A 13769-nucleotide genomic window follows, 5' to 3' on the forward strand; every position below is an offset into this window, starting at 1 on the left:
ATCGGCAGCATCCACACAACGCAGACAGGAAAGGTGTCAGCTATGTATAGGTTCCACAGACCTGAGCCTCGAGATAACTCCGGACTTCTGGCCAAGGCCTCTATACCGTGCGAAGCCCAACCGACAACACCCTGCCAGCGCTGCGAGAGATGCCCCTACAACTGATGGTGCTGACGAGGCTGACAGAGACGGTACGGCATTAGCTAGCGCCCCCCCCCCCCCACCCCCATTGATCAGTGCAGCTCCGCTGCTCCGCTGGCTAGTGACCAACACATTTGATCTCACCAACAAGCTGGAAGCGTGCCAGCATGCACTGCTCAACAATAACGTTGACATAGCAGTTATCACAGAAACGAACTTCTCGGCCAAGACTGTAGCCTCTGAGACGATATTTCCAGGATACTAGCTTCCCATCCAACGTGACCGGGATGCATCTGGCAGCGGCATTGCTGTATGGGTGAAGTCCGGCCTCCCAGTGGGGCACCTCGACCATTCCCACTGATGACCACGAAGTCCTCCGGCTCGCAGTGAGTCTTTCTACGCAACAATCTGTTGTTATCGGTGCCTTGTTTCAGCCTGGATCCTGTGCGGACAACGACACCTGTCTGATTGAGTATCTTGGACCTGCACTATACATGGCCCGCACTCACGGCACTCACATGGTGCTAGCTGGGGATTTTAATGTCCATCAAGAGACTTGGCTCTGCAGCACCAAAACAACTGTAGCTGGAGAGGCCTTGGAAGAACTGTGTGCTGAGCTTCAACTCCACCAGCATGTCTTGCAGCCGACTAGGGGTCTGAACACCCTGGACCTCATCCTCTCCAACACGCCCGTTCCTATAGACACCACTGTCAAAGCGCCACTTGGTTGCACTGACCATGGGGTTGTTCTTGCCGACTTCTAGCTCACCCCTGATGCTCAGCAAGCTACCTCCAGGACTGTCTGGCGCTACAATCAGGCAGATTGGGGGCGCTTCTGACTGGTCCACCATTGCGACTGACGACCCTGAAGAGTCCTGCAGAAAGCTGAGTGACGTCATCTCCAGCGGGATGCAGAAATTTATCACCGACAAGCAGCTTGTTACCCGCCCAGCAGACCCCAAATGGTGGACTCCTTTGTGCACCACAGCAATTAACGCTAAAGACAAGGCATGGAAGACCTGGAGATGCAATATTGTCAGCGAAGCCCACAAGGCTTGCTTTATGAGCTCAGTAGAAGATGCTATCCTCGCGAATGTGCGAGCTTGCACACCCTGGGAACTGAGAGTTTGTCGGAAACTGTCACGCGAAGGCCTTAGAGACAAGCAATGGTGGTCAGTGCTGAAATTTGCTGCTGGCGCCAGTCACGGCTCGCATATACCATGCCTGGTGGATGACGCTGGTCGACAACTCCATATGAATGCTGCCAAAGTGAACTACCTTGGTCCCTATTTCGCCAATAAACGTAGCCTTGGAGATGATGACTTGGGCCGGGGGGGGGGGGGGGGGGGGATCTCCCTCATGCTCGCGAACCCGGGGTCACCCCACTTACCCGAATCCACTTCCGCCTGCAAACAGTGAAACGCCTCCTGAACCAGCTCGACGTTGGCAAGGCGTCCGGTCCGGACAACATCCCTGACCGAGTGCTCAAAGAGTGCTCCCATGAACTGGGGGGGGGGGGAGGGGGGTACTAAGGGGAAAGTAGGTAAAATATGAGAGAGTCTAGAAGTGAATGGAAGAGGGAACAGAGTTAGAGCATTTTCGTCTTTTGCCTTTAGTTCGTAGCCTGTCCATCTTTGAACATCTGCAATGCTTTCCTTGTTCACGGGTTCAGAAGAACACACTGCGGGAGCTGGTTCCAGACCTCCACAATATGCTGAGGGAAGGATGAAAGTACATCATTCCGTTCTCTGAGGGGAAGAGTGGGGGCGAGCTGAAACTGGTGTGATGAATGCAGTTGGGTGCTATGGCTTGATGTGTTGGTAGCTCGGGGTGGAAGACGGGCGAGGAGCATATCTGGGCCAGTTGAACAATGGAGCTTGTACAGAAAGCAGAGTGCTCCAAGCGTTCTGTGAATGCCTAGGCAAGGGAGGTTTTTCTTTCCTTTTTCATTTTTCCACATTGATCATGGCTCTTGGGCAAAGACAAAAAAATTGCATAGTGGGAGCATAGTAATGGTGAGGCTTTCTGGCCTCAGCCGACCTGAGGTCTCGACATTATGGGGACATAAAACGCACCAAAAAAAAGAAGAAGAAAAAATTAAAGAAGTGACAGGTACATGACACTAAATGTTAGTAGAAGAGACAGTACATTAGAAGGAAGGGAAGGATAAGACAGAGAGTGTTACGAGGAGAAGGAGAGAAAATAAGGAAACACGTTATTGGAATGAGTACATGGAGCGGAATTTGAAAATCATGGGGTGAGGCAGATATGATGCTGATACCCAGAGATGATCATGCACCCACGATCATCCGTTGTTCTTCAAACAGCGGTTGGCTGCAACTATGAAATGTTGCAAGTTCTTGTTGCAAAATGGACCAGAGAAGACTCTGGCGGGCAGCTGGTTCCAGACGGGGAAAACTGAGCGAGGGTAGGCTCGACACAGGTTGTATTGGGAAGTGACTGGAAGTTCATTTTGCCAGTTGGTGTGCGTGGGCGTTACATCTTTGAAACGCACTACGGGTGGAGTGGACTGTTTGGGATTGGGGCTGCTGGGGTGGCAACATCCTCTGCAGAAAGCGATGTGCATCTGGACAATGCATATTGTACAGGAGGCAAAGGTAGGGTCCCTCACCGATTAGGCGATGGCCACACTGTTGGATGGGGCGAGCCAGAGTGGTTTGTGCCCGGGCGGACAAAGCGCCTGCAGATCACACAATGACACCTGGAGTCCAGCATTTGAGAGGGATTCCGGAGGAAGCCGAGATGCTGCGATCCTCGAATAGCCATCTTGGAAACATATACCAGATCTCTTCAAGACATTGGACTTACGAGCACGTTTGAGGTGACGCAAGTAACTTATTATCCTTTTCCAGGCTAATGAAGCTAAGGAAAAATGTTGATAGGAAACACCTCGGGCTCTTCAACAACGTTCTGAAAACTAATGGTTTCGCGAGTAAACTTCCGTACCTTCTCCTCAGGTGATATAAGAGCAAGAGCAAATACAATGAATTATGAACTCGGATGGTGAGCCAATTAAATTTTGGTTGAAAAGGAGAAGGACAAAAAAATGTAAGAGTCATGACTAACTGTCCACCAACCACCATTTTGTCACACTCGCTGACTGTATAAGATCTGGTTACGTTGGTGGATAGTTAGTCATAACTCATAACATGTTGTCCTTCTCCTTTATCACCATAATTTAATTGGCTCACCATCCGAGTTCAACTTTGCACACCTTATGAGCCGCCATAACCTATACGGCGAAACGTACGTCGTGTGGAACAACTTGTTACTGCACATAATTAGCCTATCATACTTAAAGGACACAGTGTAGTGAAGTTCAGTAGAATGTTGACGTTTCGGTTTGTCACAATTCGTCTTCGCTTAGCTTCCCTTTTCATTGTTTTCCACATAAACTTGAGCCTCCCAAGTTGGGTGGTTTTTTCGAGTTGTAGTAAGGCCGGTATGTCCAATAGTCTTACTAGTTTCGTCATAATCCAGTAACATTTGGCATTCTTTGTTCCCGTGGCGCGTAGCTCGTGCTCTTCTTCGTTGCGCTTGCCTTCCCCTCTTGGACCTTTTCGAAACTGAGCCTTCCAAGTTGGAAGGTTGTTGGTTTCTGCACCTTGGAGAAGTGTTGGAGCCAGGAGTCAAGTCGCCGAATGTCTCAGTACTCCTGGTCAGTTTTGTGCCATTTTTGCCGCAACTCTGCTGTGATAGTTGCTGGGACTTCAATGTACATCACCAAGTGTGGCTCCACAGTAGCATAACAACTAGAGGTGTCGAGCATGCAGAGGACAGGTGCTACATGCACGGTGTTGAACAGCTAGCCTAGTCGACCAACCACAGCACGGCTGCAACACACTGGACCAGATGATGACCGACCTACCCGTAGAATCATTGGTTTCTGCTTTGCCACCTCTTGGCAAATCTGACCATGCCTGTCTACTTGCCGACTTCCAGATCCATGCATCACGCGAGCCTCCCATATCTAGAACAGTATGGAAGTGTAACAGGTAGCCGAGTGGTAGGCGCGGTGCAATCAACAAGAGTTAGTTTTATTCTACTTCTCTCAGGTACACACCTGGGATATAATTATTAGTAAAAGAAGAAGCGGCAAATAAATGACTTTCTCTCCGGCGCACACCTAGAGGTTGACTACTTCTTCTTCGAGTTAGCTTTGTCGTTTCTATACAATCTTAATAATCTAATGAAATCAGCAATGCGCAACAGCTTTTATGCAACAGACGCCGTACGCTTACAAACGGAGATACACAAAATATACATCAGGTAAAGTTCCGTATTAGTCCCGTATTACTTCCGTATTAGCCGGCCAGGGATACTACACCTTCCCTTCCTACAGATAATCACGCCCTCGTGATTTTCAAAAATTAGCGAAGAGTTATGTACCCAGCGTCAACCGGAAGATGGCAAATTATATCGGAAATGATAACGTTAAGAGTAGACACGTTTTTCGGGCTCTCCTTTTTTCCCCTTTTTTGCAGCCCAGCCGGCATCAGGCCGGACTGGAAGTAGACTAGATCAGTGATTAGAAGTAGAGTAGTGTCGGAAACTTGCCATGCCCGGAGCTACCACGAGAACTAACTCTCGTGTATCAGCCTTGACTGAATCTGAGACGAAAATGTTGGGCTCCCTGCCTAGTATCGAGTCGGATGTATGGGCAGTGCTAAAAAGTCTGGCCGCACTTGTCTCCGAGGCCGCCGATCGCGAGGATCGCCTGAACAATAGGTTCGATGAGCTATCCAGACAAGTATCTGAGCTGAAGGAGGAGGTAGCTTCTCTCAAAGAATCCGCCATTGCCGCGGCGAAAGCTCCTCAGCCATGCCAGCCAGGACGTACTACGAACCCTGACCGTACCCGTACTGACCCCCGCACAGCCTGCAGGCAGTGTAGCATGAGTGCGAGAACGAGCAGATCTACCAGCTACAGCAGCGCGCTGAACCAAGGTCCAGCATCCGATGCGCCCCGTACTGAATTTGAAAATGATGCTCGCCCAGCAGCCAGCCCTGGCCACAATGTGGACAGCGTGAGCGAGAGTGACGCGGATGACGGTTTTCAGCAGCCACGGAGACGAAAGCGCAACAAGAGCACAAAGGTGGTGCAGCCCATCTCCGACGATGCATGGAAACTAATTGCAGATGAGCCCCACAGAGCGAAGAGAGCTGTCGTATATGTTGGTAACCTCAGCAGGGAGACAACTGAAGACCGGTTACGCGAATTTGTTGATTTGCGTAGCAGGGCCGTCAACTCCGACACACCAGTAGTGCTCCACACCTGTAGCATGCATGTCAATGCTAGCGGCTGCATGTCTGCAAGAGCGTTTGTGGATGCCAGCTCCCTGCATATCCTGCTGGCTGCCAACTTCTGGCCAAGGCCACTTTATTGCAGGAGGTGGACCTTCCACACATCTGACACTCACAAGACAGTACCAGGGTCAGCTCAGCCTGGCTGCCCACCAACTGACACGCCAGAGACATCCCCATCCCTGCCCAATCCACTGCAAAGCGTAGGTAGCAACAAAAGCAGCAGCGCAGATACTGCAAGCAACAACAAAAGCAGCAGCGCAGATACTGCAAGCAAGCAACAATGAAAATCCTCCTTACAAATGCTGGTGGAATCATGTCCAAATTTGGAGAGTTTCAACACGCGCTTGTATCCTCCAAAGCTGATATCGCTGTTGTTACTGAAACCAAGATCACCGCAGAGAAATTCTCCCTTCACGAGTCAGCCATCCCAGGGTACTCCGGCCCACTCCGGCGTGACAGGACTGAACATGGTGGTGGCATAGCAATCTGGATACGCAGCCCATTGGCGTACCATCATCTAGATCAGTACGACTCATCTGTTCACGAAGTAACTTGGCTCACAGTGCAGTCTGCCCATCATGGTAAGATAGTGCTGGGTGCTGTATACAGGCCAGGATCCGCCTCAGACACTGATATCTCAACACTTGAGCACCTCGATGGCATCCTGGATAGCGTCAGAAAACACGGCACCCACACCATGCTGGTCGGAGACTTCAATGTCCACAACACGGCTTGGCTCGGCAGCTCTAAGACCACCCGTGCAGGGGAGTACATGGAGGAACTAAGCGCTGCCCACAGCCTCATGCAGCATGTCCAAGAACCAACCCGAGGTCTCAACACCCTGGACTTAGTGCTCTCTGACTTCACTGGTACTGTGACCACCGGTATCTCGCCGCCGATAGGAAGGTCAGACCATTGTGTTGTCCACGCTGTGCTCGCTCAAGCCCCGCTAGGAAATGAGCCCAGCACACGGAGGCGTGTGTGGCGATATGGCCAAGCCGACTGGAACAGACTGCGTGCCCACTACCGTCGCATTGCCTGGGCAGCTGAGTTTCCGGAGGACCCAGAGGAAGCATGCAGCCTTGTTACTAGGCACATCGTGTCTGGGATGCTGCAGTTTATTCCCCACAAGATGCTGGAAACAAGGCCGTCCGATCCGAGCTGGTGGACACCAGAATGCACTGAGGCTCAACGTGCCAAAGAGAAAGCATGGAAGGCCTGGCGTCACCAGGGGCCCAGCGAATGCCTGGAGCAGTCGTTCATGACAACTGTCACTCAATCTATTACAACCCAACATCGTGCACAACAAGCTGAAGAGCAGACAGTCCGCGAGCGTCTCACACGTGGTTCCATGAGAGACAAGGACTGGTGGAGGAATGTCAAGCGCGCCGCCGGTCTGGGTAGGACTACAGACGTGCCAACACTCACTGATGCTGACGGGCACGAGCACAGTACATCGAAAGCCAAGAGCGAGTGCCTTGCTAGATTCTTTGCTGAAAAATGTAGCCTTGGGGATAATGACATCGACAATGCTGAGTTACCAGCAACACCCCGCACTACCACTCCGGGCCTGCAGCGCATCCGCTTCCGCGTCTCTGAAGTCCAACAGTGCCTGAAGCGTCTCAACACATCCAAATCCACTGGTCCAGATGAGATCCCAGGACGAGTACTCAAGGAGTGTGCAGCTGAACTAGCACATCCGCTGGCTAGATTGTTTCGCCTGTGTTTTGCAAATGGAGTCCAGCCCCAATCATGGAAAATTGCCCGTGTCGTTCCAGTGCACAAGAAAGGACCCAAATCCATGATGAAGAACTACCGGCCTATATCTCTCCTGACGATCATCTCTAAGATCATGGAAGGTATCATCAATCGGCAGCTTGTGAACCACCTGGAAACCCATCAACTCTTCTCCTCGTCCCAGTTTGGCTTCCGACGTGGACTGGGCACAAGTGACCTACTGACGGCTCTCCAGCATTCCTGGGCCACCACCCTGGCTGGCGGCGGTCTTGTGCATGCCCTGGCAGTTGATATTGCCGGGGCATTCGACAAGGTTTCCCACCCAGGTGTCCTTGCAAAGGCACAGCAATGTGGCATCCACGGCCAACTCCTGGCTTGGCTAAGGTCGTATCTCCATGACCGAAAACTGACTGTAGTTGTTGGCGGTCAGTCCTCCCCATTGTTCCCGATCAAGGCTGGAGTGCCCCAGGGTAGCCTCCTAGGTCCCACTCTTTTCCTGTTATATGTAAACGATGCAGAACAGTGTTTAGCCCCAGGCTCCAGTCTAGCTGTCTATGCGGACGATACAACACTCTATGCCCTAATCAGAAACCCAGATACCATCGCTGCTGCTTGCAATAGCCTCCAAGCATCTATTGACCGCCTGCAGACTTGGGGTGCCCAATGGAAGATAAAGTTCGAGCCATCAAAATCTCAGGCAATACTCCTTGACCGCCACAGACCATCCCTGGATGTCCCACAGCTCACATTTGATGGCATGCAGGTGCCTGAGAGCCCTCAGCTCAAGCTGCTAGGAGTGTTATTTGACAGTACTCTCTCCTTCCGGGCCCACATCCGTTCCCTTGCCGTTAGAGCCAACCAGCGACTCGGCCTGCTCCGAAAGGCATCTCGGATCCTGGACAGTGCAGGGCGCCTAACTGTGTACAAAGGATTTGTACGGCCTATAATGGAGTACGCCCCTCTCGTCTGGGCAAGTGCGGCACATTGTCACCTCCATCAGCTGGACCTGGTCCAGCGTCGAGCCATGAAGGTTATTGGCCCCTCATTGTTCCCCAGCCTGGCAATCCGAAGGCATGTTTACGGGCTGTGCTACCTGTATAAGCTGCAATGCATACCAGGTCCAGCTCTGCTCACCAACATGGTACCTCCCCCAGCAAGAGTTAACGCTGCACCCCGGACGCGCCGGCAACGCCAGTCCCTCGGTGGCCACTCTTTCCAACTCGCAACTCCTCTGCCAGCCTCCAGTCCAGAGTTAATCCGCCGCTCCTTCCCATACTTTGTCCTGGAGAGCTGGAACACACTGCCTGCCCCAATCCTCGCCGAACGCCCAACTCTCAAGAAATTGCCGACATTCAAGACCAAGGCCTACCATCACCTCCGCCAGACCAATTGGCTATGGGCCACTGAAGTCCACCAGCACTGAGAATAACCGGTTGTCTCTATTATTATCATTTTCTGTCTCTCTCTCTCTCTCTCTCACTCTTCCTCTCCTGGGAAGCTCCTCATGCTCATTCTCCCTTTCTCTGTCCATTTCCCCTTCCTGATGCGTAGACCAACTGTTGAACCCGAGACCACTAGGTCGGGGGAGGTTGACCTACCTCATCGGCACGCATGCCACGCTCCTCTGTGTTGTCAAAGTTCGCTTGTCCACTTTTGTCTACCTCCCCTTTTATGTTGCTGGCCAGTGCTTTGTAGTAAAAAAAAAAAAAAAAAAAAAAAAAAGACAGAAGAAATGAACTGATAACAAATCATAACATAGAAGTAAAAGCACACCAGGTTCACACGATCTCTCGGGGTCAGGGAAAGAATGGTCCTCCAAACAGGACGTGAAAGACAGCCAAATTTCTAAACATCGCGGGCTCAAACTGCCAGGAAATTCAAAATTTCAAAAAAATGCATTGCATCGTGGGAAATTACTCCGGTACACACCTGGAGTGTAAAAGGGGTTTCTCACACACTTCTCTCACCAGGTTAAATAGGTAAAATGTGGCTCACTATGATCAGACGCCTACCAAACTAAACTGGATATCACACACTCGCATAAAGGAAGACTGAAGAGAACAGGGAGACTGAAGGAAGACAGGAAAGAAAATGCCATACCTGGAATCAGCGTCAGTAACCACGACTAGCTCGGCATAAGACAGGGATACTACAGAGGTATCAGCATGCAGATTGGGCCAGGCTCCGTCACTTGGTCAGAACCACCAATTGGGCAGCTGTTGCTTGGATTGATCCAGACCTGTCATGCACTGGCATCTCAAAGAGGATCCTGGAGGGTATGAAGTTATTCATCCCCTCTAATACCCTGAAAACCTGTGCATTCGACCCTCTTTGGTGGATCCCTGTGTGCACTGCTGCCACAGTGAGGAAATGACGTGCATGGAGATACCTGAGAGATAACCTGCTCTGCTGAACTGGAACAACCTCTTTCTACACTGTTCACACAATGCTTCCAAACTGTGATACAGCCCAAGACATGGAATATTGCCAACATAGTCCCTATATTCAAACGGAAATCAAAGTCTCTACGCTCCAATTACCATCCAGTTTCGCTCTTGTGTATTCTGTCCAAAGTGATGGAGACAATCATCAACAGAACAATAACTAATTTCCTCGAGTAGAACGACGTCTTCTCCACAAGACAGTTTGGATTTCGCCATGGCCATAGTGCAGCCGACCTCCTCTCCAGCCTCCACAACCAATGGCTGCATACAGCCGGGAAGAAAGGCGCAGCACGCATACTCACCATTGACATAGCCGGCACGTTTGATCGCGTATCACACCCCGGTGTGCTACACAAGTACAATGTATACGGCTTGCGTGGGCAGCTGCACCAGTGGCTCAGCAGCTATCTCATTGAACGCTACCTTCAAGTGGTCATTTGTGGCCAGACATCCTCAAGGCTCTCAATTCAGACTGGAGTCCCCCAGGGCAGTATTCTGGGTCCGACTCTCTTCCTCATATACGTGAACGACTGCAAGGACCACGTACCAGCCGGTGCTGACCGAGCCTTATTCGCAGACGACACTACACTGCATGCCAACATCACCTCCACCACCCAACAAGATACCACCCAAGCCCATCTGCTAGCAGTCAACAACATCTGAAGTCAAGAATGGAAGATAGAAATTTGAACTCGCAAAAAAGTATTCAACTGCGTAATTCTTCTTTCTGCTCATGAAAACGATCATGCATCAGGGATAATCTGACTTACATTATTCCTTGGTTCCAACGAATGTCCAGAAGTGAGAAGATATTCCACTGTGGAAACATGACCATTATATGCTGCAACATGTAATGGTGTGTCCCCAGGCTGGAAGTAGCAGCAAATTAAAGACAAGACATGTACACACATACCCACATTCATACACATGTTGATGCACACGCACCCTTGCACGCACACACACACTCATGCATGCATGCACACACACACACACACACACACACACACACACACACACGCACACAAACACACACACATCCAAAAACACACAAACACACAGGCACCTCAGATCCTAGATCTCAGACCTGCTCATCGCAGAAGCAATGGTAAAGAACAGGTACGTTAGACACAGCAACTAGTGATGGGATAACACACACACACAAACACACACACACACAAACACACACACACTTTGTTACTAGATAACCACAAACCATCATGGTGCAAACGCCGGCACAAACACACACAGATGCGCATAGCGATGGCAGCCGAAGCAGTGGAGGCGGGGCAAGAGCAGCTAAACCGACCAGGGGTCTCGGCCTCAGCACTGCTCATGCGCGTCAAACAGAAAAATACGAAAATAGAAAAAAATGAGCAGGAGCACTACAGAGCAAATGTGAAATAAGGGTGGCAGCACGGCCACGGAGTGTTGCTCAATGGGAGGAAAAAAGTTCAGGTACACCGTACATTGACTGCATACGCCCAGCAGGTATCCTAAATCGTACACACAAGCACGCATGCGCACACACACACACACGCACACACGAACAGCCACACACACACACACACACACGCACACACGAACAGCCAAACACACACACACGTACTATACACACACACCCTCACACTATACACACACACACACACACACACTATACACACACGCACACACACACACACGCACACACACGCACACACACACACTATACACACAAGCACACACACACACGCACACACACACACACACACACACACGCACACACACACACACACACACACACACACACACACACACACACGCACACACACACACACACACACACGCACACACACACACACACACACACACACACACACACACACACACACACACATACACACACACACACACACACACACACACACACATACACATACACACACACCCACACGCACACACACACACACACAGATCACAGGTGCGTAGTAGTCTAAGGTCCAAGGTGGTATTTTCTAGAAACTCGTAGCGTATAGGAGCTCACAAATCTTTTAGAGCTGTTTCGGACTAAGTTGTGGCTGCTGAAGACGATAAAAGTATCGGCAAGTCTGTACAGTTGTCCGTTTGTTAGATATGGCGATCTTCCGCTCCATAGGGAATTTGTACATGTACTCTAACCCAGTCATGCTAGAGTACAGTGGGTGCATGCGTTCGATTATGCACTTGAATCGATTCATGAATCCATTCGCATGCATTCTCACTATTTTTAGAGCTGTTTCTGACTAAGTTGTGGCTTCTGAAGACAATATAAGTATCGGCAAGTCTGTACAGTTGTCCGTTTGTTAGATATAGCGATCTTCCGCTGCATACGGAAATTGTACATGTACTCGAACCCAGTCATTCTAGAGTATATTGGGTTTCTGCATACAGAGTCCGTTTTAGACTCCAGTTGGTGGCAGTCAGGGAGGGTACGACTCCCTGGTGGCAATAAAACATCATTCAGCTGAGTACATTGAAAAAAGCAAAAATGTTTATGTATAATTTAGGTGGACTTGCAAGGTCAGTGCGAGCAACTGTACAAACACAATCAAATTGATTTTCATGCGAGTCTGTGGCATGGCTGTCAAACTTTTAGTTGTGTAATGTGGCGCTCAGTCCCTGATACAAATTTAGAGTCTGTGCTACAAAAAATGAAAAGTACATTGGCTGTGTCATGTACTCAAGCGCAGCAGCAAGTAGAATACAGTAGCAATGACTCTGGGCCGACATAATTAAATACAAGTGAAAAGACAACCAAACTATTTACATGTCTGTCTCAAGCGGTGCAGCAGCAAAGAATAGCAAAGAGCGACCAGAATGATATACAGGTGACACAACGAAATTATTTACATATTCAGCAGTTTGCAAGCTTTGAAGTATTTACATATAGCAAAAAAAAATCGGTTTATGACGCAGTAAACACATGCATCAGAGTTTTGCTCGCAGTCCACAAGACAGCAGGATGAAGTAGGTCAATACACCTCTGGATTTCAGTGTTGATGTCGTCATCATCATTGCAACAATCACTGCCAGCTCCATAGGAAAAGCCACTTGTACGGGCAAGTCAACATGTGTATCATCAAACTAAAGTGATTGGGGAAATAATATCAAAATAAACAATTAAACACAAAAGCAATAAAACATTGGTCTAATTGTTTTGACCAGGTGGTGATCAGGGAAATCACTGGACCAGGGGACAACGCTGCACGATTGCCATCTGCTGGGTCGCCCGCCACAGCCGACACCGAACCAGGCAATAACGCGGCACACGTGCCATCCACTGGGTCCCCCGCAGCATGCACACCATCCACCAGCCCTCGATGCAGATGAGGAGGGCTCTCATAGGTTCCCGTAGGCAGGAGCTGCACGAGTGGTTTGGTCGCTTGGATAGATGCAGCCAGTTCTACCCGAGCGCGGTGCTCTCGAGAACCGGGATAGCCTGAACACCAAATCGCAGGTTAAACACCATCCCTCAGCAGGACCGGCGGCAACAGGCACTCGTTCAGCTTCCTATCGAGCTCAGTCAACAGTCCAGGCGCGCACGGTGAGCCGCGCAGGTGATAAGCCCAGATCCCAGCCAAGCCTTTGGTGAATACAGCAAAGGCAGCGTGCGGTTGGGTCAGTGCCATACCAGAGAGGTCATGACTCATCTAAGGCCTTCTTCCACAGTTCTGGTTCTCTGCGGGATGCAGGCCGATGGAACTGCAACCGGTCGCCGAAGTGTGCCATGAGGCGTTGTTTCACCGCGAAGGAATTCTGAACATGACCAATCAATCCTAGTTCGTCCAGGAATCGACTGTAACGTTTACATACTTCAGTCATATCTGTTGCGGAGTTACTCTGAGTCAGGACATTAATTTCAATCCACTCACACAATTTCTTGAATGCCTGCGCCTTCACATCGCCATTCTGGGCCAGATCAGAATCCACTGCATCATTAGCAAGACGTTTCAGAGACTTTTAGTTTACGTACAGTGAAAAACAGCTACGGTGATACTTGATCTCATTCGCTATACCATCCTGATTTTCAAGTTCGTTCAATATTCTAGCGTGGCTGCGTGTACAAGCAGCATCGAGCAGACTAAACTCTGACTCGTATGTGGCG

At 50.1% G+C, this 13769-nt stretch overlaps 1 protein-coding gene across 1 annotated transcript in view; it reads right to left on the minus strand.

Annotated features, from left to right (window-relative positions):
* The window catches only part of LOC135826967 (uncharacterized), an 86903-nt gene extending 76391 nt beyond the window's left edge, over positions 1-10512 (minus strand). The window contains exon 1 of the mRNA XM_065339494.1: positions 10420-10512. The gene's annotated coding sequence lies outside the window, so the exon portion shown is untranslated. The remainder of the gene's footprint in view (positions 1-10419) is intronic.
* Positions 10513-13769: the final 3257 nt, after the last annotated feature.

This window comes from Sycon ciliatum, chromosome 11 (assembly GCF_964019385.1).
Source record: "Sycon ciliatum chromosome 11, ocSycCili1.1, whole genome shotgun sequence".
NCBI lineage: Eukaryota > Metazoa > Porifera > Calcarea > Leucosolenida > Sycettidae > Sycon > Sycon ciliatum.